This window comes from Hyla sarda, chromosome 6, assembly GCF_029499605.1.
Source record: "Hyla sarda isolate aHylSar1 chromosome 6, aHylSar1.hap1, whole genome shotgun sequence".
In the NCBI taxonomy this organism is placed as follows: Eukaryota; Metazoa; Chordata; class Amphibia; order Anura; family Hylidae; genus Hyla; species Hyla sarda.
The window spans coordinates 120,477,306-120,487,325 of NC_079194.1; positions in this window are offsets into that span (position 1 = coordinate 120,477,306).

A 10,020-nucleotide genomic window follows, 5' to 3' on the forward strand; every position below is an offset into this window, starting at 1 on the left:
GAGAATCAGACATCAGCTGTCACCATTATTCTCTACACTGCAGCCGCATATAGACCCTGCCTTCAATGAAAATAATGTACAAGACCAAAAGTATGGGTCACACAGGGCATTTATCCGGTTATGTTAGCTTATTAGCAAAAGCAGCAGACAAATGTCACATGCAACAATGGTTTTATATAGCAGTGTTCCCTCTTGTAGATTTTTTTTAGTTTTTCCCATTTTAATTGTATGAACTTGATATATTGTGCAAGACTGGGATTACACATAGGGAGAGATTTATCAAAGCCTGTGCATAGGAAAAGTTGGAACAGCTGGCCATAGCAGCCAAATTGCTTCTTTTTAAATTAAAAAATAATAGCAGCAATCTGATTGGTTGCTATAGGCAATGCACTATTCAGGTTTTGATCAATCTTCTCACAGTATTCTGGTCATAATTGTTTGCTAAAACACAGAAAAAAAATGCTAACCATTCTTATATTGTGTGTCTGTCTGTTGTACTCCTGCTTTTGGCTGAGAACACCAACAATAATGAGAATCAAATACTAACCAAAAGACTACATGTGAACCCAGCATTAAGTGTTAAGACATTAGGGGGGAGATTTATCAAAACCTTTGCAAAGGAAAAAGTTGTCCAGTTGCCCATAGCAACCAATCCCATTGCTTCTTTAATTTCACAGAGGCCTAAAAATGAAAGAAGCAAGGGGATTGGTTCCTCTGGGCAGGTTTTAATAAATTCCCCCCTAGGAGATTCCATGGTACAGATAGCACAGTCTACTGCAGTACTGCACTATTCTTAGTATCACAAATAATGGGACCACAATTGGGTTCTGTTGAAGACAATGGATCCCATGTATAACACATGACACAGCCTTTGTTACAAATTGAAGCTATGAATTGAGACATTATACTTTGATACTAAACACCAATCACCCGACAGGCCTGTAATCAGATAAGATCTTCAGTTATTGATTTTAGTCTGGGGTTTTTGTTACGATGGTGGATATGTGGCTATGAAAGAAACACTATAGGGGAATTTATCAAAACCTGTGCAGAGGAAAAGTGGCAGTTGCCCATAGAAACCAATTTGCTTCTTTATATTAAAAAGGCCTCATATCACAGGTAATTAACCCCTAAAGGACACAACGTTTTTCCACTTTCGTTTTTTCCTCCTTACCTTTTAAAAATCAAAACCTTTCAATTTTGCACCTAAAAATCCATATGATGGCTTATTTTTTGCCCCACCAATTCTACTTTATAATGACATGTCATTTTACCCAAAGATCTACGGCGAAACGGAAGAAAAAATCATTGTGCGACAAAATGGATGAAAAAATGACATTTTGTAAATTTTGGGGGCTTCTGTTTCTACACAGTAATTTTTTCATTAAAAATGACACCTTATCTTTATTCTGTAGGTCCATATGATTAAAATGACACCTTACTGATATAGGTTTGATTTTTTATTACTTCGGAAAAAAATCATAACTACATGCAGGAAAATGTATACGTTTAAAATTATCCTATTCTGACCCCTATAACTTTTTTATTGTTCCATGTTCGGGGCAGTATGAGGGCTCATTTTTTGTGCCATGTTCTGAAGTATTTATCGGTATAATTTTTGTTTTGATCGGACTTTTTGATTGCATTTAATTCCTTTTTTTATGTTTTAAAAAGTGACCAAAAATAGGCTATTTTGGACTTTGGAATTTTTTTGCGTGTATACCATTGACCGTGCAGTTTAATTAATTATATATTTTTATAGTTCGGACATTTACGCATGCAGCGTTAACACACGTTTATTTTTATTCACAGTTTTTTTTTATGGGAAAAGGGGGGTGATTCAAACTTTTATTCGGGAAGGGGTTAAATGATATTTATTAACTTTTTTGTTCACTTTTTTTTTTTGCAGTGTTATAGCTCCCATAGGGGGCTATAACACGGCACACACTGATCTTTTACACAGATCACTGCAAAGCCATAACTTTGCATTGATCAGTGTTATCGGCGGTTGATTGCTCAAGCCTGGATTTAAGGCTTGCAGCAATCAATTGCCGTTCGGACGCGCAGGAGGCAGGTAAGGCACCCTCCTGCTGCGTCCTAGCTGATCAGGACATTTATTGCGATGTCCCATTCAGCCCAACTGAACTGCCAAGATGCTTTTACTTTCACTTTTAGATACGGCGATCAACTTTGCTCGCCGCGTCTAGAGAGTTAATGCATCTGACGGAACAGCGATGTCCGGCATTAGCCACGGGTCCTGGCTGCTGACCGCAGCAGGGACCGTGCGGGTATGATGCAAGCTCAGCTTCAAAACCCTCCCGTGCCGCAGCGCGGTATAAACCTGGCGTTCTGCCGCAAGGGGTTAAATGTTGTGGTCATTATTCTATATCAGTGTTTCCCAAAGGCGGTCCTCAAGCACCCCCAACAGGTCATGTTTTCTGGATTTCCTTAGTCTTTCACAGGTGATAACTGTGGTGATGCCTGATTCCCTGACCATAATTATATCAACTGTGAAGGAAATCCAGAAAACATGACCTGTTGGGGGTGCTTGAGGACCGCGTTTGGGAAACACTGTTCTATATTACATGATCACATTTTTGCACATTATGTTTCTAATTGCTTCCCGACCCACGACATACAGGTACATCATGGGTCGGGTCTGTGCCATAACCAGCAGATGTCCACTGCTATCAGCAGCTGACATCTGCTGGTATTGATGGACATCAGACCTGGCAACGATGTCCGTCATTTAAATGATTAAATGCTGTGCTTAATAGTGATCACAGCATTTAAACATTAAATGCCGGAAATCACTGGTGTCTACGGGACCAATCAGCAGCTCTGTGATGTAATCACGTACTGTTAATGGTTTGATGTGGAACATACCCGTCCCTTACGATGCTTGGTGGATCAGCATTCACTTAAGACATATTTAGTATCGGTGTGTGCGTAACTGTCCGAGCTATAAAATTATGACATTCCTGATCCTGCACAGTGAACAGTGTAAATGCAAAAAAATTCCAAACACCAAAATTGTTGATTTTTGCTCACATCATGTCCCAGAATTTTTTTTATTAAAAGTAATCAAAAAGTCACATCTCCATAGCGGCAAAATAAAGCTAGAGGCATTAAACAAACTTATTTTCTTTTTCAAGTTTTGTTTAGTTTTTTTTACCATAAAACGAAATAAAAATTAAGTTTAGAATCATTGGAATCCTACTGACCCATAGAATTAAAGGAAAACTGTCAGATATTTTCTCCTGCACTATCCACAGTACTGGTGGATAGTGCGGGAGACGCTAATTAAAACGAGCCCTACATTACCCGGATCCGCCCAGCCATTCGCCCGCAATTGTGGTTTTATTCTGTGTGTATATCTTGCTGTAACTGACACGGCCGGGGCTTCTGCACTGACGTCAGCGCCGCTTATGAATATTCATCCCCCCTCCCTCCAGTTCTCCCTCTCTTCACCGCTCCTAACTGGAGGGAGGGGGGGGATGAATATTACACTTACACTTCCTGATCGTCTTTCGGCAGCACAAACGAATGGGACATTCATAGCAATGAAAATAAAGGGAGGGATACCACACAACTGATGCGGCTTGAAATACATTCTTGCCAAAGGTTGATTCCTCAGACAATGACATGTCCAAATGATATCATCTGACAAAGATAGATGGAGAGGACCATGTTGCGGCCTTACAAATCTGGTCAAGAGGAACATGGCATTTCTCTGCCCAAAAGGTTGCTGTGGATCGTGTCGAATGAGCTTGACCAGAAAGAGGACTCTGTATTTTTCTGACTCATAACAGAGATGGATGACCTCCTTAATCCACCTGGCTAAGGAAGCCTTGCTGGCTTTCTTTCCTGAGTTGATACTTTGGGAATGAACAAATAAGGCTTCCCTGTGACTCACTGATGCTGTTCTGTTCAGGTAAGAAGATTTGGTGGCCTGACCTACATGCAGGAAATAGAGATTTCATCTTGACTTGCTGAGACCACCAGAAGCACAATCTCCTGATTGATGTTGCTTGTGGTAGCCACTTTAAGGAGGAACCCAGGCATGATGCACAAGACGCAATCTTAAATATGGCTCTTTACAGGGGAGCGCTTGAAGCTCGGTAATACGTCTTGTCGATGTTATGGAGATTAGGAACAATGGATTCAGAGACACTATCTTGAGGCTAGCAGATTGCATTGGCTCGAACGGTTCTCAAGAAAGATGCTTCAGGACTATGGAAAGGTCCCAGGAGGGAACCGTATTGTAGAACTGAAGCCTGAGCCTGGACATTGCTCCTGAACATTGCTTGTTCAGGTAATAGACTGATGTTAAATTGTCCTACTGAACTTGTGCCGACTTGTGGAGAAACAGGCTTTGAAAGTGTCTGAGTGCCAATCTGATAGCCCTCAGCTCCCTTATATTGGAAGACATCCTCGACTCCACTTGTGACCATGTTCTCTGGACAAAGGCTTCTCTAGACAAAGGCTTTCCTTACATGGGAGAAAGGCTTTCCTTACATGGGCACCCCAACCCCAGAGAACTTGAGGGTGGGGAGGAAGGAGAGAAATCCCTTGAGAGAAATGAGTGGGGTGAAGCCACCACTTCAAGGACTTCTCTGCCAGAGGAACTGACACAAAAGAGTTGAGACTGAGGTGTATTCTGCCAGTGCTTCAAAATATGAGATTTTACCACCCAAATATGAGCCTTTGCCCACGGCATAGGATCTATTGCTGATGTCAACTGGCCCAGAATTTGCATTGCCTCTCGTATTGTGCAGGACTGGTATGCTGTCAGACTCTGGACTCCTCTTATCTTCATAATTCTGCTGGGCAAGAGAAACAACCACATCTGCTTTGTGTTGATCACAAACCCAAGGTAAGTTATCTCTATGGAAGGATGGAGAACAGACTTCTTTCAGTTTATAATGAAACCATGAGCCTGAAGAGTCTGGATCGTTGTCTCCAGATGACGATGGAGCTATTTTGGCAAGGAAATGGCCCTTACAGATGTTGAGAATGGCCGACTGTATGGTCTCCATCTTGAAATGCTTTTTGAGGCAGAATCTGTTCAAGAAGGTTAAGTCGATGTCTAGTCTCTAGTCTCCAGTCTCCCCCCCCCCCCCCCCCCCCCCCCGCCTTGGGCACTGCAAACACTGGGGAGTAAACCCCTAGTTTCTCTTCTTCTTTTGGCACTTACTCAAGCGCTGTCTTCAGAAGAAATTGAGAAATGAGACTGTAAATAATCTGACTTTTCCTTTTCTTTTTTAGGATAAATAGGTTTGGAGGGAGCTGCTTCAGCTCCAGAGTATCCTCTTGTGATAGTCTGACACCTAGAGATCTGAGGATGTCTGTGACCAAACTGAAGCGAAACTGCGAAGTCTGGCCCCAACAGAAGGTTGGCATCATTTTGGGGAGAATTTAGGTGTAGGTTTTCCTTTAGTAGAGGAGGAAAAATCATGCTTTCCCTGATACTGTCATCTTTAAGAGGGCCAAAAATCCGACCGCCTTCTAGACAAAGACCTGAAAGGCCTTTTCACAGATTTAGTAGGGACCGTAAAAATCCTCTCCTCTCTTTCTCATTACGAAACTTCAGAATCTCCAGTAACTGTGGCTCAAAAAGCGAGTATGGATAAAAAGGAAGGGACACAAGTTGATTCCTGGACTGCGCATCCACCAGCCATTGTTTTATCCAGAGAGCCATTCTTACTGAGTTGGCCGTCACCGTACTTCTGGAGGTAAATATTAGAATATCTAAGGGACTGTCACAAAGAAACTCAGAGGCAGTCTTCATGATAGCTATGCTTTTGAGAAGATCTTCTCTGGGAACTCCCTGTTCAATATTGTGGCTCAAATGAGAGAGCCCGATCCGCAATGCCCTGGCCATTAGAACAGATGCAGAGGCAACCTTAGAAGCAGCTGCTGACACCACGTAAGCTCACTTGCTGGCTGAATCTGCTTTGCGCTCCATAGGGTCAGATAGAAGTGAAGACTCATCTGAAGGAAAAATAGCTTTCTTGGACAAACGTGCAGCAGCCAGGTCCACCTTAGGAGACGTATCCCAAGAAGAAGAGGCAGATGGTTCCAGGACATGTTGATTTGAACTTAGCAACTGACTCAGTTCTCTTCTCTGGTTTAGACCAATCTTTTTTAAACCAGTCCTTAACCAGAGGATGGGCTGGAAAGACCGTTAGCAGATGGGGAAAGTAGTAAAGCTGTTCCCTTTTGCGCATATTTGAATTCTTGTTAGATTACACTGCTTTTCTAAGTGCACTTTTTTTTTTTTTTTTAACACAGACATCAGACAAGACTTCATTGTCTGACCTGTCCTCTGAATCAGAGGCAGGTTCTGAGGCTGCAGGAGATGTATGTCTGGACTTGGTCCTCTTCGCTTCCTTGATTTAAGAGGATTTAATCTCACAAAAGGTGTCCACCATCTAGTCTTAGAACCAACTGAGGAAGGAGCCTGGATTGAGCTTGGATGACCCGGACTGAATACACTGGTCACATAGAGAGTGTTCCCAGGACTCTGGGAGAGGCTGACCACAAGCATTACAATGATTATGCTTCTTTCTTTTTCTCTTTCCTCCAGGATTTGTCATCTGAAATAGAGAAGAAAAAAAACAGTCAGAAAGAGAATAAACTCATTTTCAAGGAGCAGAAGGATGCCAGGACCCTTTTTACCTTGACAGTCCAGTCTGAGGGATCTGCTGCCCAGCAGAGCGAGATCCCTCAACTGAATGATTGCGCCTTTTATGCGCGAGAAGCGGGACTCACGCGCAGGCGCAATGAACTAGGTTCGCAAGGAGGACACACCGCAGAAGCCCAGACCGTAGGTTAGCCAGTATGGGGGAGAATGCAGAGAATGCACAGGTGCTGAAGCCGGACCACAGATCAGCCAATATGGGGGAACATGTGGCAAAATGCACAAGAGAAACAGTTCACCAAATAGTGCATACATTCCTCAGCCCTTAGGAAGGAGCGGTCCAAGGGCAATATAAGGAGGAACCTTAGCTGAGGGACCCAGGAAAACGTCTAGGTATGCAGCCGCACTTGGAGTCCCCGGGGACCAGGGAAACCCCAGGTATAGAGGAGGTACAGACTTCAAAACTTCTGTCTGTGCAGGAAGCAAGGAAAAAAAAAAAATGTGTGTCTTCTCCTTGTAGGACTTCCCAGGTGAAGCGCATCATTCTAATGTTGTTGTGTTTCTATTGCTAGATACAAGCTTCTGTCCGGGAGAAGGAGCTCCAGTTAACGCACTAGTTTGTGCTGCCGAAGGATGATCAGGAAGTGAGCAATTCCTGTTTTTATTGTGCTTTGCTTAGTACCATTGTATTGTGTTTAATTGTGATCCAATGAAAGAAAAATAAAAAATTTTGCCTTACACACACACACACAATTTTTTCTTTTTTGACTAGCTCTGAAATACATGATAAAATAAAGTGTGCCAATGAAAAGTAGAACTTGTCCAAAAAGTGATGAGTCTTAGAATGTGAGGGAAAAAAAAAAAAAAAAAAAGATGGGTCATGAAGGGATTAAGAAGGAAAAAAAAAAGTTTAATTTTACAGTCATGTCCGTAAATGTTGGCACCCCTGAATTTTTTTTTCTCGAAAATTAGGTATTAGGTGCTCCCGTATGTAATTCATTTCAATGAGCCGGCCGGAGTGAAATGTTCGGTCGGCTTATTTTTGCGCCATATGCGCTTTTACAACCGGACCTAAAACCGTGGTTGACCACAGTTTTAGGTCCAGGGAAAAAAGCGCATACGGCGCAAGAATAAACCGACTGAACATTTCACTCCGGCCGGCTCATAGAAATGAATTACTTATAGAAAGGCATACGGGAGCGCGAGGTTTTAGCTCCCCCTGCCGTATGCGCTCCCGTATGGGAGAAAACGTGATGTGAACCAGCCCTAACACATTTTGCTATACACATGTTTATTTCCTTTGTGCGTATTGGCACTAAACCAAAAAAGGGGAGGAAAAAAAAAGCTACTAAGACATAACGTCATACCAAACTCCAAAAATGGTCTGGACAAAATTATTGGCACCCTTAACTTAATATTTGATGGCACACCCTATGGAAAATATAACTAAAATCAGTCGCTTCCTATAACCATCAATAAGCTTCTTGCACCTCTCAGCCAGAATGCTGGACCACTCTTCCTTTGCAAACTGCTCCAGGTCTCTCTTATTGGAAGGGTGCCTTTTCCCAACAGCAATTTTAAGATCTCTCCACAGGTGTCCATTGGGATTTATATCTGGACTCCTTGCTGGCCGCTTCAAAACTCTCCAGCGCTTTGTTGCCATCCATTTCTGGGAGCTTTTTAATGTATGTTTGGGGATACTGTCCTGCTGGAAGACCCAAGATCTCAGACGCAAACCTAGCGATATTTACTGCTGCCCTTCCTAGTGGGTGCCAAACTGCAACTCCCAGCATGGGCATGCTGGGAGTTGTAGTTGTGTAACATCTGGAGGGTCAGTTTGGAGACCATTGTTACAGTGGTACCCAAACTGTGGCCCTCCAGATGTTGCCAAACTACAACTCAGGCATGCTGGGAGTTGTAGTTCTGTAACATCTGTCCCTTCAGATTTTACAATTTTCATGAAATTTTCGAAAATTGCTGCTCTACTTTGAAGCCCTCTAATTTTTTCAAAAAGTAAAAATATGTCCATTTTCTGATGCCAACATGAAGTGGACATATTGTATTTGAATAAAATTTTTTGGGAATATCCATTTTCCTTACAAGCAGAGAGCTTCAAAGTTCGAAAAATGCTACATTTTTGCACCAAAAAAAGGGATGCAAGTAACGACGAAAATTTACCACCAAAATAAAAGTAGAATATGTCACGAAAAAACTCAATCAGAATAGTCGGTAAAAGAGTTTTAGAGTTAATAATGCGTAAAGTGACTGTGGTCAGAATAGCGAAAAAGGGCTGCGTCCTTAAGGGGTTAAACTTTTAATAAGGAAGGGGGGTTAATGTGTTTTTTGCTTTTATTAAACTTTTATTAGTCCCCTTAAGGGACTTTTAGGAGGAATCATTAGATTCCTCATACAGATCAATGTGGTTCCATAGAACCACACTGATCTGCACTCGATTGATAAAGCCTAATCCTGCCAGGCTTTTATCAATGCGAGAGTCGGGACCTGCACAGAAGGAGAGGTAAGCCCTCTGGCTACCTCCACAATGGATCGCCCCCCCAACACACACAGGGAGCGTTTACAACTTTGACAGCAGTGATCTAAAGGGTTAATAGCCGGCCAAGGCGATCGCCGCATGTCGGCTATTAACGCCAGCCCTCAGCTACAAGAATCAGCTGAGGGCTGGCTGGCATGACCTAAAAGGTTCCCTTTATCTGCTTAGTCTGTTTTAGGGCTCATCAACACTGGAAATTCGTAGGCAGAATTCTGCTTGCAGAAAAGTCCCATTGTTCTCAGATGCCATGATCGGCATTGAATTTGGGTTAATGGCAGACATCGGCACGATTGCTTATGTCCCCCATTAGCAGCAGGTCCCTGGTTGCCAAAAAAAAATAAAAATTTGCACTACATTAACCAAGCATGTACAAGGCAATATTATGTATAGGGTTTTTTCTCCTCACAAACAAAAAAATAAAAATTTTCACCTTTCACATCTGTACTGCAGCACGCCATAACTGTCAGGATTACCCCACAGCCTATGGCTGGAACTTACTGGCTGCCATACTAGGTAGACCGGAAACCATCAGCTGGCCTCCTGCTGCCATGGCAACCAACAGGATCTATGGGGTCATTGCTTTCAAGAATGGTACGATACCGGTCTCAGCAGCTGCATCCCGTTTGTGATTGACAGCCACATCCCGCTGATGATCTACGTCGCCTCATGCTAGAATGTATGCATGCATTGTTTATAAAATCAGTGGCATGTGCACTAGCATAGGCCAGAGCAGATCACAGTGGAATAGTAATAAAGCTATGTACATGAGCCCTAAAACTGTTGTAATTCCATTACTGGTGAGTACTCACACACAATGCAGACCATT